General features: G+C 40.1%; 1 long non-coding RNA gene across 1 annotated transcript in view; it reads right to left on the bottom strand.

Annotated features, from left to right (window-relative positions):
• LOC112544689 (uncharacterized) overlaps positions 1–2,081 on the bottom strand; it is a 30,405-nt gene extending 28,324 nt beyond the window's left edge. Inside the window, exons 1-2 of the long non-coding RNA XR_003088018.2 lie at positions 1,722–2,081; positions 447–539 (exon numbers count right to left, since the gene is read on the bottom strand). This is a non-coding gene — a long non-coding RNA (uncharacterized LOC112544689). The remainder of the gene's footprint in view (positions 1–446; positions 540–1,721) is intronic.
• Between the last annotated feature and the right edge of the window lie 17,331 nt (positions 2,082–19,412).

Genomic DNA, 19,412 nt, shown 5'->3' with positions numbered 1-19,412 from the left:
TAGAACAAATATTTACCGTACAATAAAAAGGAGAATTAGAAAAGTAGAAGTGGTAACTTTAGAGTAACCAAATTCCTATTCAATTCTGGAAATGTAGTGAAAATGCTGACAAACAATAACAAATAAGCTCTATTTATGTCTTTTTCACCTGTATATCTGCATGTTATGAAAGCATCACATCGTTTTGCCCAGGGCTATATTAGTTACACCTCCTCTTTGGAACCCAGTGAAGAGTAGGGGCCTGTTATGAAAAATTCAATTTACAAAACTGTGGACAGATAGTCAAGTTGTAGTCTGACTCTGATAGATAATTCTGAGCTAAACTACAACTAAAATTGTATATTCCACGGCCTTTGACCCTTGTCTCAATGTGTAAGGCAAGAGGTTTGCTCCTGAACAAGCATGACAAACAGCACAGTCAGCAGTGTGCAAGTAAGTATACTGACCTTTCACTTGTTTCTAAACTATCAATATGGAATTAAAGAAGTTTTTTCCAGTGTGATCAGTCTTAGCATGCTGTGAATTTTTCATTTTTCTTTCTATAAAACAAAAAAACAGTGATCAATATATTTGTTTTTAAAAGTTTACAGTAGTGTAAAAAATGGAGCACTGGTTGGCACAAGGAATTACCAGTGAAATACAGAGACTTGCCCCCAAGTTGCCAGTTGAAATATAATTTAGACTAGTGGAACCTTTCTGCTGAGCTTGAGCTTCATTACTCAACTTAACTCTGTTTCTGTCAAGGTCAGGGTCACCCCTCACCAGTGCATAGCCTGAACAATTCCTATGCCTTTCCATGAATATAATAACTACAGCTACTTTGATAGGTACTAGTATGTGCACCTAAAACACATTCCAACCAAAGCAAAAAAAGCCCCAAAACTCAGTAGTTAGAATTATGGGTAAATATGGTAATTCATGTAAGTGAAGCTGATCAGAACTGGATTTTCCCTTCTTAGCAATACAAGCATAGAGCATTGCACCCCTCTAGATCTTCTAATCCTGGGGCTTTCTGGAATTCTCTCCAAGATCTTTTCCACTAAGCTTATCCAGGACACCTCTTGGAGAATATTTAATTCAGTGCTCTGGGATCCAAAACTTCAGTTCAGTTCAAATTCGTCATTCAGATTATTTTATTAGGTATGTTCTATGCCCACCCTGGCAAGAGATTTAGATACAGGGGTAATACCACCAATCCAAACCATGTCTCACACTATAGCTTATATAATTTTTTTCTAGACACTAAGGTCTAAACCTGTTGAATCTAAGACCATGACCAGACTACCAGCATGGGGAGCCAGGTCTCTGCTCATGCTCCAGACCCACAAAGCATCAGGATGGGGGTTCTCAGGCTCAGAGACTTGCCACGGGGAGAACTCCTGAACTTTGCCACAGGCCTGATCAAAGTAAGCCAGAGGCCAGATCTCCACCTCTGACATAAGGGATGGATTTGTAGCAACAGGGCTCCCAAGCTGCCGTGGTGCAATACACAACATACAGATTCCTATTTTGTAAGTAGACCACCTTTCCACAATGTGGAAGGCTTTCCAAGAGAGGAAAAGCGATTTTTCTAAGGTTATTCAAATATTTATTGATCATCTGGGATGCTTCACAGACATTAATGTTGACTGGCAAGGAAGGTGCATGATGTACATCTTTTTAAGAACACCAAACTGTCAGAAAGCTACAAGCATAGTCTTCCCCACCAATCAGTGACTTACCATTGGCAATGTTGAAATGTCTGTTGTGATCCTCAAGGACCCAGATCCATTGCTTCTCTAGTTTGTGAAGCTCTACACTGGCCACCTCAATAGCACCAGGGAAAGACTGAACTGAGCAGGTGCAGGAGAACAGTTAAATGCACTTCAGAAGCTTGAAGGTCACTGATGTTTACTCACTAGATTGAATCTCAGTGAAAAGGAACATCAATAGCAGGTCTGCTGTGTTGTGCATAATAACTGTGAAGAAAAGGGGAAATGTTGCCAAAGGGATGGGGAACAGAGGTGGACCAGCTGTTTGCTGAGTTTAATAGCCAGGCATAAGGACTATTAGAAGAGCTCAGCATGCATGCTTTGAAAGAACACTTTACTGGGAGCTCACAAGAAGTTATTGTGGCATATTCATGTGTCATGGTATACTGTGTTGAACCTTTTCCTGCATTTGGGATTCTCTTAGGAGCTGTGTGGTGCGTGGTTTATGAATACAAACACTGTCAGTGCACCTACTAATTTTGTGGTGCTTACTGTACATTTATGATTATTACACTGCATTTGTCACTGATTTTATGAGTGTGTCATAGCACAGCGTAACAAGCAAGTAGGTGCTTTCTGAATGGCTGGGCACTCTACAGCATGAGATATGAACTTTTGAAGATAATTATTTTCCAAATGGAATTTTGTCCAGTAACAAATCCAGTGCAGAGAAAAATCTGTGCAATATAACAGCAAATACACCCCCCAAAAAAGGATAAATTAATTAGGGATGTGATAGTATAGTCGATTAACTGATTAACCAATAAGCAAAAGCTTGCCAGTAAATTTTTTAGCAAGCTGGCCTGCAGCCCAGCTCTGTCCCAGGTTACACTGGATCCCAGACCTACCTCCACTGTGGCTTTGCATTTAAAGTGTATTAAGAGCTGGGCGGACAGGCAGCCTGGCTCAGTTCCGACTCGTGCCGGATCAAGGAGCACTGACTGCTGGCCTCACCTCCTGGGGACTACAAAATAGTCAAGTAACCAATAAGAATTCATGAGGTTAATTGACTATTCAATTAACTGATATTTACCAACCCTAAAATTAATGGAACACAACTTAAGGGTAATGAAAATTCATGTCAATTTTACCTTGATATATACTGACCTGTGAAAACCATCATTACTGTAGGTGAAGTTGTGGTTGTCTTAATTTTCCCAAAGCTGAAATGCTGGGATAAATATAAAACCCTTGATACCATCTTTTTCCTTCTGGAAAGGGCAGACAGGAAAAGTCCGCTGTCCAGGGTGCCTGCAGTTTCACTGTTTGGCCTGTAGCTCATAGCCTGATTCAGCAGAGACTTGTGGGATCTCAGTGGACAAATCATCCCAAGGCCTTTTCTTTTGCCTCTGCATGTGGTGAAGTGTTCCATGAGTGTGGAAGGGTAACCCACCCCTGTAGCCAGATAGGAACCCCCCCTGCAACATCCATCTTGCTTGCCCCTTTTAAGTGCCTCAAAGTGCACAGGACATAAAGAGCAATAAAATCAGCATAGTCTTTGATGCCTTGACAGAGGCCCGGATATGCTGGCTGCTATGACCCTGGATAACTGTAAACACAGATACGAGAGGGTGATCAAGCCAATAAGCTGACCTAGAGGCTGCGAGAACTGCCCTTGACTGGCACCTATATTGATACAATCACACAGCCATCCCTGGAAGGGGAATTTCCCGCTGAGAAAAGAATGCCCAGTACTCCCAATTCAGTTATCTCTCTTACAAGTGTAAATTAAGTTCACAACTCCCTTGTAAGAACTGGCATTACAAAGACGGACCAGCATAATTTGGCACCACAGATAAGAAAGAGAATATGTGACCCCACGGGTATAAAGATGGGTCCAGCAGCACACACACTCTGAGTGTCAATCTACCATCTACCTGCTGGTTGGGTTAGGTAATTGCCTCCCGAGGTCCACATGGGGATGCCCAGCCTCATATTCTGGCCTGACACGCTGGAATCGAGGGACACAGAAGGGGATAAAAATTGTACCTGTATGTGTCCTTTTGTTTTAGTGCATGCATAGAATAGAACTCTTTAAAGATTAAGCTGTCACTTGGTACCGTTATTTTCTATCTTCTTTTCTTTTCCTTTGTAACCATTGTAAGATCTGTATTTGCTAGCAGTTAAGAAATAAAGCAATAGCCACTGTAACCCACATGCTTTAGAAACCTCTTTAATAAACCTGTAACTGTTTAAGCTTTAACCTGACTCCTCCTGTTGCTGTAACAGAGCCAAACACAATTAAAAGAACTCCAGCCGGTCATGGGGGCAGATGCAGTGAGTGCTGGGAATTTGGGGTCTGTTGCCTCCACGGGACAGACCCTTGGGGCATCCGTCAGCCTTCCTTAGGCTGCTTGCTGCGGAGGGACCTTGTGTCCTAGCAGTCAAAGACTCGGATGTAATAAGCTCTCCCTGCAGACTCTTGGGGCACCCCATCAGCCTCCAATAGGTTGCCCGCTGCGAAGGGATCCCGGTCCTAGCAGTTGAAGACTCGGGTGTATAACACACACACACACACACCACACACTGCCCTGGCCATTGGCTGACAACCCCTCAAGGCAGCAGCAGCTGCAGATACACACACAAACGAACACACACAGAGTTTCCATTGCCAATATAGTCATAATGGAAAATGGAAATTAAGTTACAAAACTCCCCTCCCTGGCTCTTCTAAAATTTTAAATAAGACACATATTGACACTTCTGCTTGTGCATGCATGTGCACAGCACCACCCTCAGCACCAGCCATGGTGAGTATGGCTGGCCAGAGGTAAGGGAAATAAGGAGGAAACTGCTTGTTTGCATGAAACTATGAGTATAGTTCTATGAGTGGTTTTAAATACCAGTACTATTTTCAGCAGGCAATGATGATTTTAGTTGCCATCTCACTGCTGAGAAGCACAGATTGCACAGCTGCTGCTGGCATCCCAAAGCCACCAAGCACAGTATGGTGCCTGCTGAAGTTATTGCTGACTCGCATGGGAAAGCATCCTGTCTCAGCGAGAGAAATAAGACTGCAATCCCTAGAAACATTCAGGGAAGGATTTTCAGAGTACCTCCATGGAAGTTTCACTGAGATCTCTCAGGAAGATTCAGGGGACATCCCTGTGTTTGTAACAAGCTAGAGATCTGCTAGGTATGCTAGCCAAGCTGGACAATCAGGAAAGGGCATTTCAAAAATGCGTAGGATTCAGAGGGAAGGGGAGCCTTCTGATCTCTGGGCAGTGGAGTTCACAATTGTGACTAGAGTGGTCATTGTTGGGCATTGTGGGACAGATGCTGGAGGATTGTTAGGGGCTATGTCTACACTGCCGGGAAAAGTTGGAAAAAGATACGCGAATTGCAAACTGCAATTCATGTACCTTTTTCCGCTTTTTTTCCAAAAGAGGCTTTTCCGAAATTTGGCCCATCAACATGGGGCCAAATTTCAGACAAAACTTCTCTTTTGGAACATCCCTTATTCCTCTCACCAAGAGGAACACAGGGATGCCGAAAGAACACATCCGCTTTTTTGGAAACTGTTCCGAAAAAGCATGTGTTCCTTGAATGCATCAGAGCTTTTCTGGGATAGCTCTGCAGTCTAGACATAGCCTGGGTCAAAATAAGTAACGGGGTGTCTACACACTTGGTGTGTCAACTTCAGTACATTGACAATGGTTCAGTGCTGTTTAGGGAGGTGATGTTACTGTAAGTGTCTTCGCCAAAGGATCAATGCCCACAAAACAGATATTAGACTGGATCACAAAGAAAAAACAGTTTCTTGCCATTTCAACCAGAAAGGACATTGTCTCAATGACTTAATTACCTGCATCCTGCTTCAAAGACCTTTTAAATCTGCACTTGAAAGGGAATCTTCTGAACTGTCATTCATGCTAAAATTCGACACTTTACGCGTGGGTCTCAACAAACATTCTAGTTATTTTACCCATTACAAAGATAGCTTCCCCAATTATCACCTCTAATATCATTAGCTCACAGACATTTACCTCCCCCCCCCCCCCCCCCGCATCTCCCTTCTGTTCTGATATTTGATTTGTCCTTTTCATATGTGTTCATTTTTTTAAATTGTATCCTTTGGTATATATGGTTGTGACAATTTTCTTCCACTATTTGATCTGAGGAAGTGGGTCTGGCCCACGAAAGCTCATCATCTAATAAACCATCTTGTTAGTCTTTAAAGTGCTACATAGTCCTGTATTTTGTTTCTTACTGTGACACATTGGTGGGAGACAGGCCCACTGATGGGAAGAAGGAGAAAGCAGACAACTTACCCCACGGCCTGGTGATTCAAACAGGTGCTGCTGCCACTACTGTGACTCTAGTAGTGGCCAGAGTCCCAGTGGCCAGAGTCACTGTCCAAGCCCCAAATGACATGCTGCAGAACCCTGGTTGGCATGCCCCAGATGGTGTTAAGGGAGTGGGTGCTGTCCAGGCAACACTGAAGGCCAGCTGTCCCACACTCCATCCCTTCTGCCTGAAGCTCCACCCCTTATGGGATCATGGAGCCTACCCCTCTCCCACTTTGCCCAAGGACCTGATGTGGGCTCACCTGGTGGAAGACAAATTTAAGCATCGACACATGCACAGCCACATGAATACAAGGAGGCTTATATTGACCTGACTTTGTAGTGTAGACCAAGCCTAACTAGTTTGGACATCATACGGTTTACGTAAGGGTCAATTTCTTATGTCCACATCTTATCAATATTTCAAGCTCAGCATCTCATGGTGTTCCCACTTATCTCAACTAACCCCAGAACAATGTCTCCAGCACTCAGCTTGTCACACCCTTGTTTATGGTTTAAACTTGAACACAAATCAAGCTATATGCAAATTTAGATCTTGCTGGGCAGGAGTTTGTCTACAGGGCTCACACTGGTAATGACTGAAAATTCTTACCATATAATTAATGTAGTTCTATGAAATAAGTTTAGTGAATTCGGTTCAGTTTCCAGGAGACAAGTTATAATCTTGTAGAAACCACAACTACAGCTGACATTAATCAGACCATTTGCTGGGCATGTTACCAGATGGGCTTGAAGGATTAAAAAAGCACTAAACTCAATTTAATTGAGAAAAAATGTTCCAGTATATTATGAAAGTCAGATAAGAAAGATCTTTCCACAAAAGATGGAGAAGGAAAGAATATGAGCGCGGTAGCTTTTTGCATTCCCCTTCTTTGTTGGGAAGGCTAGGAATAAGGCAAGACTGCATTTGAGAGACAAGTGAATAGTGGAGTCTGGATACAGCAGTAGGTTAGTACAAGTAAAATTAGACCACTGGGTATATAACTTGAAGTATAATTCACCGTTAATATATTTTTAAATAAAAAGAGTTTATCTTTCTAACAATATTGTCATACAACATGTAAGCTGAACAGAGGGAAGCTAATGGAGTACATCATAGGTAATGATCACATTTACATCATTCTTGCTGTTTATTATTCAGACACCTTCTGAAATGGATAAAGGCAACTGTCTTGCTGGAAGATGAAAAAAAAAGTTAGCAGAATCATTTCTGCAATTAGAATTGTATGATAATGGCATATTTGTGCCAGATTTAACAAGCTTTTTATGTCATGGCTGAGTCAGTGGCGATGTTACAGAAAGCATAATTCCCTGATCTGCCTTTTTAAAGAGGTTTTTTTATAGGGTGAAAAGGTATAGTAGTTGCAGCTAATTAGGTACAGCCACTGCTCACAAAGTATAGAGTGATTTGCTATTATTACTACTGCTGTCTCCCTGTAAATTGCACCTGCTGTATACAGTAATAATCTCTTTGCTCTACCTCTTTTGTAGTTTTGGGACACAGTATAAAATTCAGAATTATCAGTTATTTTGTTTCACTGCTCCAGAACCTAGAGAAGGTATTAGAGCCATTCTAGGATACTCACATGTGAAATGAGAGGCAGAGGGAGCAAAATGGCTAGGAAATTAATGAAGCGGAATAATCCGAGGGCTGTCCACAAGTGGATGAGCAGTAAGAAAGCATATTCTATTAGCTTTCCTATATTTGTCTTATTGCTCGATCCCCTCCTCAGCACTGTAGAGAAACGTGGACTATCTTGACTGACTATAGCAATACATCCAAGAAACTGAGTACTTTTAAGGTCAGTTTTATTCAGCCACACATCTATAAAATAAAAGAAATAGGAAAATGTTAGTGCTTAATAGAAAAAAATCGAACAAAATGAAGATCACAACTAATTGCATTGCATACAAAGATTATTAGGAAAAGGCCCATTGAAAATATATATAAATTAATTCCTAAAATGTATCTCCTCTTCTATAATTCTGGCTTACAGCTGAAAACATGCTTCAATGGAGCAGAGAAACCATTACCTTTTGTAACACATTCTTATGGGATTGAAACAACATAATAGAGAAAGACAGGATGTATTTAAAAGTGTATGCATAAAAGCAGTTTCACTCATTTGTGCACATTTTTAAAGGGCATGTTTATTAGAAAGTCAGCTATTTATTCTGCTGCGTGTATAAAATCAAATTTTCAATGGGCCTCAAAATGTGTATTTGCATGCATAAAACAGGTAATTACACATTAACTGCCAGTTTCTCACATGGAATTACCCATTTTCCATGAGCAAATGTGTCATTTTTATAGACTCATTGAAAATTTGTAATTATATCCATTTGAGACACATTTTGCTGAGACAATTAAGAGGTTACACAAAAGAAAGAGTCTTGTATCTAATCAATCTTTCATAAGCAACACTTCCCTTCCCCCCATCCACAACCTACAGTACTTTCCACTTCTGTCTCCTTTTTGTCTGCCTCCTTTCTCATCTTTCCAAGGGAGCTCTCATTTCTTTTTGACTGTATACTCTACTGAAAAGCCAATATAAACAAAACACAGATGTCTGTGACAGATGGCACACCAAATAGCAAGAAATCATATTTTTTATATATTAGTATTATTGAAGATTACTGGACACACTTTCCTTCAGTACATTGTATAGGGATTTTAAAGCTATTGTTAAGAGAAACTGAAACATTGTCTAACAATAAAATCAGAAGATACAGAGCTACTGTAGGGTTGGTGGTAAAAATGCTACCCTAACTTGAAAGATCTATATTTGTTTGAGATAAAAAAAAAAGCTCTTTTAATGAAGATTCCATTACAAGCAAGTACTTTGTGAAGAGAGCAGTATATGCAAGTTCAAAAGAGTTCTCAAAATTAAGCGATAATCACCTGTTTAGTCAAGGTAAGCACAGATATGCATAACAGTGAACAAAACTGCAAGAGATTAAAGCACTGCCATGGTAGAATACCTGTCCAAGAGTGTGTTTATGCAAATGCAACCTATGATTTCATAGCTCATAAGTGAATGCAAGCTTACACTGATCTACTTCAAAGATATCTTAGACTAAAATTGTCAGGCCCGAGGAACACAATGAGGGGTGGTTTGCAGCTGCTCACTAATACAAGAACCCAGAACTCCAACACACTACAATGTCAGGATCAAACAAGAACTCTGACAACCAGAGTCAGGCAGAAATCTAAGAATCAGACCATCACATTTTCTTTCTTCCGCTTCAAGGGATTTGACTGACTTAGTGGATTCTGGGGAGTCGTGTACTTAGGGTTCTTTTTTCTTATACTTTGCTAAAAATAAAAATGAAATCAAACATCTCATTTAAGACATTTCGGCACTTTTTGCTATTAACTTGTTTCTTTCAGATATTATACTGCAGACTATTATTTTGGAAAAAGTAAATTATTGTCATATGAGACAAAAGGCAAAAGACTTGGGGTACTTGGAAATGCCACTTAGAGGTTAATAAAAAAGGCTGATTGCCATATGTAAGGTACATAGTGAAAGTCTGAGGATCATGGGACGTGCCCACAATAAGAAATCAGAGATAACAATTCTCAATAATGTTATCGCAGAGAAGTGTCTATAACCTCATTCAGAGCAGCATGAAAGACTGCTTTCCAAATAAAAGAATCTTTGATTCTGTGCCTTTTGCAGAAAGGAGATCATGATCCAATATCACCTGTTTTCAAAGGTGACCCTCAAAAAAGTTCAGAAGATTTGATCCACGAAAGCGTCACATCGCTCAGATTCTTATTGTAACTTCACATTAATCTGATGCATGGAAATTTCAACAGAATGAGGCTAAGGAATAAGGGAGCATAGCCTTGCCCTGGCTGCACTAGATCAGTATTTTGTTTGTGATTTCCCATCCATGACCTGCCATTGGCCTGTGTGGATTGTATTGCCATGGTATTTCCATGCCTCTGCTCCCTCTGAGATGATGGGCACCTCAAGTAGGCTATCAGAAACTATAATTGTTCCCAAGCACTTTCAGGAGAGGATGGAGAGGGAAAGTCCCTTGCACTTTCTACAGTACTTTTCATCAAACCTAAAGTTGCATGGCCAGAATTCAGAGAAATCCCAAACACATACAATTACCAACAAGACAAGCTCTGACTTTATTTTAAAATCACTTTAAAGGTTTATTCTGTAAATTCTAGGTTCTTGTTTTCCAAAGTTAGCATTTGAGTGATGCTGTAGGGCATTAAATAGCAATGTCCTCAAATGTTTAGATAGGACAAATTTCAAGTTTGTGGTAACAGCAAACTGGTGTGCTCTCTTTTTATTTTCTTAGACTGGAATACAAAATTATCAGGAGTCCCTAGATGGCATTAATGCCGATTGTTTTTATAAATTTCTTTAACTGATTCTAGACAGATCTTGAGAAACTTCTGAATCTCAGTTTTAGTGCACTTAGAATATGAGTCTATATTCTGCCATTTCTCTAATTTATTCACAGGGGACCTCCCAGAAAAGCAGTAGATCTATCTACCAACAGTACATATGCCTAACTTTACTACTCTCAAAACTGCAGTGGCTGACCAATCTGTTCAGAGGAGCTGTTATATTATTATTGCTATCATAGACCCCGAAAATGTATGAATGTGTTTACTTATATTGCAGTTTGACTAAGCATCCCAGTCAGGATGTGTCTACACTGCATCCTTAGCTCAAAATAAGCTACGCAATGTGAGTTATGCAAATTGCATAGCCTATTTTGAGTCAATTGCGAAATAGCTTGGCAATCTTAACTATACTCTAGTGGCCATTACTGAGACCCAAAAATCATTGGAAAAAGGAAGAGCTGAGTTTCTGAAGGGGTTAAGGAAATGGTCTAGAAAAAGTAAAGCAAGTATCTATTTATTTCATGTTTTTTTACTATAATAACTCAAATACACACCCAGGCACAAAGGACTATATTATATAGGGAACCCCTCCCCCATCAAAGGAGATGGGTTTGGACCTCACAGACTTTTACATCATAATGCTTAAAATTCTGTAATAATGGCAAATATCTGGAAATCACCAAGGCCTGTTAACTCCCACTAACTGTCAACATCAGTTTGTCATGACATTGTTTTCCATTGTGTAGGATCTGACTGGCTTGAGCTTTAAAAATGAGATCATGACAGTGGAAGCATCTATTTAAATCATTCATGTTCAAGATTAAGATCATGAATCTATTCTGAAGCTAGTCATTGTTTCTCATTTCTTTCCAGCATATACAAAACTGTAAAATCAGTTTTTGGGGTAAAAATTCAGATTTAAATTTAAAGCCAGATTACATCATGGGCTTTAAATGACATCACATTTAGAGCTGGAAGACAGTGAATTTCAATTGGAATTACATGAGAAATCATTTAATGTCACTTTCTAATAGATGAGCAGGTTTTCACTAAATTAATGCAAAGAAAAACATTCCCATTAAGACAGATTTTCTGTCCATTGAATGAGGTAAATCTCTTTTTCCTCATACACAGTTGAATGAAACCATCTCTGAATTGGGTACCACTAATGTTATAGGAAGGAATCCCTCACAACCAAAACGATGTGAAGCTGGTGTGGTGCTGGTATACAGTAATGGCTGAAGATTCACTGCAATTCTCCAGTGTCCCTTCATAGCCTCCTTCTGACCTGTCACAGAAAGAGGGCTATGCAGAAAGAAATAAAAAAAATCATTTATAGAGGAGTTAGAAGTAATGAGTTCCTGATCTGCCTTGGATGTTCAGCTCTAGAGTAATACAAAATAACTACAAGTTTATACAAGTGAGTTAATTTTAAGTGGGCCTGCCTGCAAATAATTTATTTGAAAGGGTTATTCTAGACTTTTTCTTTGTTTGTTTGTTTGTTTTACGCCAAAACAGATAACAGGAGGAGGAGTAGGGCTTCCGTGCCCCAGAGATGTATTTTGAGATTTTTTTGAGGCTGGAGGCTCATTTCATGGCAAGAAAACCTGCAGTATAATCAATTCAGAGCACATATGTGAATCCAGGGCACCCACAAAGGCAACAAAGCATCTATTTATTATCTGTGCTCTTTATTTCTATCTGTTCTGAAAAATGAAAGAGCACAGAGAGACAGGAAGGGGAATAAAAATGTTAGAAACTTGGGTGCACTTTTTAGATTTTTAAACATAATTACTAACCTTGATATGGTTAAAAGACATGCAAGAAAAGAACTTCAGTTCTATGGTGAAAATAAGAATTATAATACTATGAAATGAAAATATTATAAAATGCATGATATATAATAGTTTAGTGGCTTGGGTTACAAAACAAATATAGTATAGGTAAGTTTCATAATAAAACTATTCCCATAAAGTTGAATCAGCACATCTCTTGGATTTAAAGCTTCAGAATCAGAGCACATAAGGCAACAGTGCTTATCTGTAGCATTGAAACATTGTTATTTTGTATGTGATTTTCCTTCTCCATAACAGCCCTTTAATTTACCATTGATATCTTGCACATACCCACTGGCCTTAATCAACTGAAATGAAATAAGTTTAGGTAGTGAGTCAGCTTGATGTTTATTAGGCGTCTTTTTTTTTAGTCTTGCTTCCAATTCACGTTTGAGTATTACCTTCTCATTTACATTTATTGTAGTTAGCTAAGAAATGAACAGCTACAATCCCTCACAAATAAGCAAAATATTCTCTCTCAAACCAATCTGCTGAAGTTATTGAACCGTTTAGGTCAGATTCACATCTGATGTAGTGCCTCTCAAAATCACTGAACTATACCAGAGATAAAACTGGCCAGTCTAACCTAGAACTACCATCTTGACTCCTGCTGATTTCACTGGGAATTTCACCTGAGTAAGTACTACTTGGCCTCTTAAAGGAATATTTGAGCTGCAGCCACCAGTTGGCAGATTACATAAATCTCCAGATATAACATCATTTGAACCAGAAAGTATTTAGAACAATTCCATATAACAGCAGGGAAAATGTCCAGTTATGATTAACAACTTTCTGGCTCAGATTCCTTGCTGGAGTGAGTGGAAATTGTGCAGTTTCATCTTGCCCTGTTACACTGATGTTTATTACATTCGAATTTTTTCCCCAAGCAGCCACTGTGTTATTACTCCTTTCATCTTAAATTCATTTTCTGTTACTGCTGTGTTAATCTGCTTTTTTTCCTCCACATTTTAGCTCCCTTAGAGTGATATTTTCTATTTCTTACTTTTAAGTGGTGACCTCCTCAGTGGGCAAACCCCTCACTCCCACATCTACTGATGTGTTTGGGAGGCAGCAGTGCTCATCGGCTGTGCACATGCATGCAGAGCAGAATTAAGGCACCCCCAATGGGCAGCCCACCTTGTCTATATGCTGTGGAGCACTCTTGTGCTGAGAGTCTCAACATGTTAATGTGAAAGGGTTCTTCTCGTGAAGCAAAGCCAATGGATTCACAATCATGCAGATTCCCCTGGGGCTGCTACTGCTTTTAGCATTTTCTAGAGGCCACAGAATGATTCTGTTGATTCTTTCCCTTCAGGCCATGTACTGTAGTAGCCTTTCCCCACTTCATATTCCTGCAAACTTCCCCAATACAGAGCCTGTTCTCTTAGCCTTTGAGCAGGAAACAAGATTTGGCCCTCATGTCTTTCCACTTGTTCTATATAATAATTAGCCATCTAAATGGCCTGGAAATCCTTTCATTCCTTTTCAGTTTTACTTCCCTTGTTTCTAAATTATTTGTATTACTTTTCTAGTGTAACTGGACATTCTACTGCCATTAAAAAGACAGAATTATTATTATAAATGTTAAAAAGGCAAGGAAATCAAATTACATTTAATACTGTGGATAGAAAAATCTCCATATACCTCCCTTCCCCCACACACACTTCACCAATCTGTAATCCTCCACAGAGGGCAATTGCCAGATAGAAATCTCATCCTAATAGAACTGAACACAGCAGTCCTATTTTTGGAATGTTATAACTCAGCAGTTTTCATTCGCATTGGACTAAGACCTCATATGGCAGATTTGAGTTTCTGATATATTTAACCAATGGAATTATGCAGAAAGTTTAGCACATGCTACACAACTAGTGGCTTTCTCTGCATATTAGTCCAATCTCAAATCCTTTCTCCAAGAACAAATGGAAATCTGGACTGTCACAACCTTCAGCCCTGGTAAGAGATAAATTCTACTTGCTGTAATGCATTTCATTTCATAAGCACTAGATCAGCATGCACAGTCATAATGGGGAGAGCTTTGATAGAGTCTGGAAAGCAAACCCTATTTCAGCTTAGTTTAAAGTTTCTCTGTTAGGTAGCTAGGGAATTGATATAACCTGAAAAATTTAAAGTTAACTAGTTAGAGCTGCTATTTTCAATCTTCCTGAGACAACTGGTGTAACAGCATAGGGGTAAGCCACACGTAAAATGTTTCTTCTCACCTTTTGCACGGGTACTATTTCCAAGTGACAGACTTCTCAGCCTCTTCCCAGATTAGAACTCTCCTAGTCACTGTCCATTTAAATGGGAGCACCAAGCTATAGCATCTACTTTTCATAATACTTAGGGACCTACCAAATTAATGGCCATAAAAACAATACATCACAGACCATGAACTCTTGTCTCTTCCTCATCCTCCTGGTTTTTTATGTGCTTTCACCCCATTCTGTACCAATTTCATGGGAAAGATCCGTGTTTCTCAAATTATGGATCCTGACCCAAAAGGAGGTAACAGGGTGATCACAAGGTTATGGTGTATTGCCAAGGGCCTATGGTTCTTCCCTTAAGGGATTCGGAGGCAATAAGCATACAAATTGGGCGAAGGCTTAAAGATTTTACTAAGCAAATATTAGAGTAAAATACAATGGTTAATATTAGAATAAAATACAATGAAGCAAATCTCAAAATAAAATGCAATACTTACTAAAACAATACAATGCTTATTAAGCCTAAGCAAATTTCCGAATAAAATGCAATGCCTACGTCCCTTCTGCTGCCGGGAACCCCCTGAAGAAGGACAGCAGATGGACCACAGTGGCCAGTGCACAGCACCTTCTGAGGCTTTGGTCTATGCCGAGGTTCCAATGTTAGGAAAATCCCTGGCACTTATATACTGTTGGATCTACAGTAATCACCCCTGTTGTTTCGAAAACCTAACAAGATTGTTGATACATTATGTATTTTCCCACATCCAATAACTAGCTTGTTGATACTTTGCATATTTTCCCAGGCCAAATAATTAGCATTTTCAGGTAGGAAACATTCAGCAAAGATAGTTATGTGATCTTCCCAAGCCCCCCTGCACTTCCATACCAGGTGCATGGCTTTGGGATCTGTCCCAGAACTTGTTGAAAGTCAACAGTGTATACCTACACTGTAGCATCTTGAGCAAACAGCTAACTCTTTGAGAATAACAAAAGAATAATAAGGAGACAAAAGCACAAATGGCTGCCTAGAGCATCCAGGCCTATAAGAAAATGCAGGCACAAAAGGAACAATTGTCGTACACCACCTAATTTTCTTGACCTCACAATCGTCTTCCTCATTTCCACTGCATATGGGGGGGTGGGGATTGTAATAGTGCCACCCTCACTTCTGCGCTGCAATCAGAGCTGGGTAGGCAGAGAGTGGTGACTGCTGACTGAGGGCCCAGCTCTACAGGCAGCAGTGAAGTAGTAAGGTGGCAGTATCATCCCATCCCATCCTATCCCATCCTTCTGCATTGCTGCTGGCAGTAGCACTGCCTTCCAAGCTGGGCTCCCTGCCAATAGCTGCCACTGGCTAGCTACCCAGCTTTGAAGGCACCAGCAATATAAAAGTAAGGCTAACAATACTGCAACATTCCCCCCATAATTATGCAGCCCCTCTATAACTGTTTTTGGGCCAAGACCCTACAATCACAATACCATGAAATTTCACATAATTAGCTGAAATCATGACCATTTATGATTTTTAAAACCTTTTGACCATGAAATTCACCTAACTGGACCATGAATTTGGTAAGGCTCTGTCAATATCCTTCCACAGTTAGGCTGTGTCTAGACTTCATCCCTTTTCCGTAAAAGGGATGCAAATTAGACACATCACAATTGCAAATGAAGCAGGGATTTAAATCCTCCCTGCTTCATTTGCATAAACATGGCTGCCGCTTTTTCCAGCTCGGAGCTTTGCCGGAAAAAAGCACCAGTCTAGACGCGGTTCTTTAGGAAAATAAAGCCTTTTCCAAAAGATCCCTTATTCCTCTTAAAAAAAGGAATAAGGGATCTTTCGGAAAAGGCTTTATTTTCCGAAAGATCCCCACCTAGACTGGCGCTTTTTTCCAGCAAAGCTCCTAGCTGGAAAAAAGCGGCAGCCATGTTTATGCAAATGAAGCGGGGGGGATTTAATCCCCACTTCATTTGCAATTGCGATGTGTCTAATTTGCATCCCTTTTACGGAAAAGGGATGCAGTCTAGACACAGCCTTACAGTATGGCTGGGCTTCAGACCCCACTGCAGTCTGTAGCAGGGCTGACTGACTCTTGAGTACTTCCCTGGGCCAGAGATGGCACTACAGTGCCCTATATCAGTTCCTCATTCTGCTCAGGACTTCTTAAGAACACCACATATTCTAAAAGGAATTAGAGAAGTCCTCTGGCGATGGAGTCCAAACAAACTAGTCTCTTCTACCCAGATTACAACTGGATCCAGCTTCTTCTCTTCCTCCTCTGTAAAAGATGTAAGATCTGCCCTGACTTCTTTGCCTTCTCCCCACTACCTGTCAATCAAGCACTTCATTCTCCTCTTTCTAAAGCCATGTGGCCCAGCCCTCTTTCCTACTTCTGTGTTATAGTCAAACTAGTCTTGCTCCCTGCAGCACTCATCTACAGCTGCTTTCTCAGACCAACTGCAGCTTTGTAGGTTCCAGTTCTGACTGGAACACCCAGATCTGCTTAGTTGGGGTGTCAGTTTCCCACTTAAGCACTCTTTCCCAGTGACTGCTCCCAACAGTTGTTCCTTTCTCCTTTTATGCCTGGCTTGGCAGGTTTAGTCTCTTGACCTCATCATTATCCATCTGGAGAAGGGAGCTGATCTTTTCACAGCTAGGACTGAATCCCCACTTTTCCTTAACTGGGCCAACCACCCTTTGACACAGACACTCAGCAGTACACCCTCAACTGACAGGTCCCTATAGCTTTACTTCCCTCTGGGTGGAACCCATGGTTTTACTACTTTTTGGCTAAGTGTGCACTTTGCCCTAGGGCTGTGATTCCCAGCTTGAGCAGACTTATTCTAGCTCTAATCAAGCTAGTGGGCTAAAAGTAGCTGCTATAATATGGGCAGCAGTGACCAGACACACAGACTGCCCATCTCAAATGCCTACCCATGGAATGTACATGGGCTTGTAAGGTATATGGTCAGTCCCTTCCATTGCTTATGTTAATACAGCTGCACTACCACTTTTAGCACACTAAAAACTAGTATATCTACTTTAGTGCTGAACCATACCCCTAGATGTAGCCTTAGCCTAGATCCTGCGGTGGTTGTTTCGTATGGTAGTAACCCAACAGGTCCAACACCTGGCATCTGCAAGACAATCCTTTTCAGTTTCCTCGCATAGGATTAACAGAGCTGAATACGGTTGAGTTCTTTTTTCTCCATTCCATGTAAGAAGAGAGCAGAAAGCTATATGCAGAGCCTCCTTTTGTGCACAAACTTATGAACAAGCACAGTGGTACAAGCACATGTTCCAAACAAGGATGGTGGTGTCAATTCTTGTGATTTCATTGCAAATATCTTTCAATATTTGTTGGTGGTGGGTCTTGGTTTTGGTTTAGGTTTTTAAGAGCCCAACTTCAGGAGACAAGTGATTAAATGAGATTCTTGGCTTTTTTCTCCTTTTTAAATTTTCTATCTTCACAGTTGCAGAGAAAAGTTTGGAAGTGTGGCTCAAGTGTACCCTCAAATCTTAGAAGCCAGAAAAGAGGAGAGGAGAAATGAAACATGTTTAACTTCTAAATTTCATAACTTTGAGACATTTCACACATGACATTTTGGTGTTGGTAATACAGAAGTGGGCTGGGTCTCACAAATAATTTTTCAGTGGAGCTATTCATATGTGCCACATTTCTTTATACAAAGAAGTGTTTGTAGAATCAGGCCACATGTTTTAAACATAGCATTCAAACACGGTTCATTATGTATTATGGTAAGGACCGAGGTATGTACCTGTGCGAAATGAACAGAACATTTTATTAAGTCAGAGTTGTCCTTAACAAGGTTCATGGGGAATAATTCTATCACAAATTTATTTTACTTTACTAAATCCTCCTCCAAATGGAAGATAAAAGTACCTTTATCTAGTCAAAATCTGCCAATACACTGGCTATTTTTGATACCAGATACATTTATTCATGCCCTATATATTTTATTCCCCTGCTCTCTCCTTTTTCCTCTTCTTATCTCCAATAACACATCTGAAATAGAAAGGGCTGGTAACAATTTGGTTCTTACTCAAAGGGATATTTAAGTGAAATATAGATACACAGTATATATTATGTATTTTAAACTGAGTTACCATCTCTGTATATCTGCCTTTCTTGACCATTTTTACAATCTGACCATAGCTTTAAGTATAAATTATTTTAAGTCTCTAAATTGAATGATATAAGCAGTTAGAACAAAAGTGCATGTGTTAACTGTGAACTCTTAGGTAACAAATAATTCTGTGACAGAATTCATGCCTATAAAATTAAGTTTGATTTCAACATTTAACCCTTACTAGTACTAACATTCCTCAAAATCTATCTAGTAATGGGAAAACTTCAGAAGTTTTGTATGATCAGTTCAGATGGGAATGGAAATCTCAAATGAAGCCCTAATTCATGCTTGTGACACTGACCCAAAGACCCTGCTTCAAAATGTTTAGGGCCAGAACTGACCATTGGATTATCTACACTGACTTCCTCTATATTACAGGCCCTTAAATTTCACCAGTGACCCCTGTACTGATCACAAACCCAATTATCCTCTAGTTTGCCTGCCAATCTATCTCTAAAGACTACTGCTTCCTCATTCTCAGTCACATTACTGGCTGTTCAGTTGTGACCTCATGCCTCTGCCCAGCCTTTTAGCAGAAGGCCTCAAAGTGCAATAGTAGTACATCTAACTCCAGATAAGAAGGCGGTGTGCCCAAATCACATTAAGGCTGTTGGTTGGTACCTTTGTCCCAGTGTGTCCCTTTGGTGACAGCTTCTCTTCCAAACACTGATGGGAAGGTGTGCCCAGAGCTTTCTCCCAGGACAATGGTGCCATCTAAGTAAGATGGAAACGTAACATGAGGAAAGACCTTCTGTTCCAGATCCACTTTCCTCTCCCAGAAAATC

The sequence above is a fragment of the Pelodiscus sinensis genome, chromosome 6 (genome assembly GCF_049634645.1).
Source record: "Pelodiscus sinensis isolate JC-2024 chromosome 6, ASM4963464v1, whole genome shotgun sequence".
Classification (NCBI taxonomy): domain Eukaryota; kingdom Metazoa; phylum Chordata; order Testudines; family Trionychidae; genus Pelodiscus; species Pelodiscus sinensis.
Note: the sequence above shows the minus strand (reverse complement) of the source record. Positions and strands in the feature narration are given on the sequence as shown.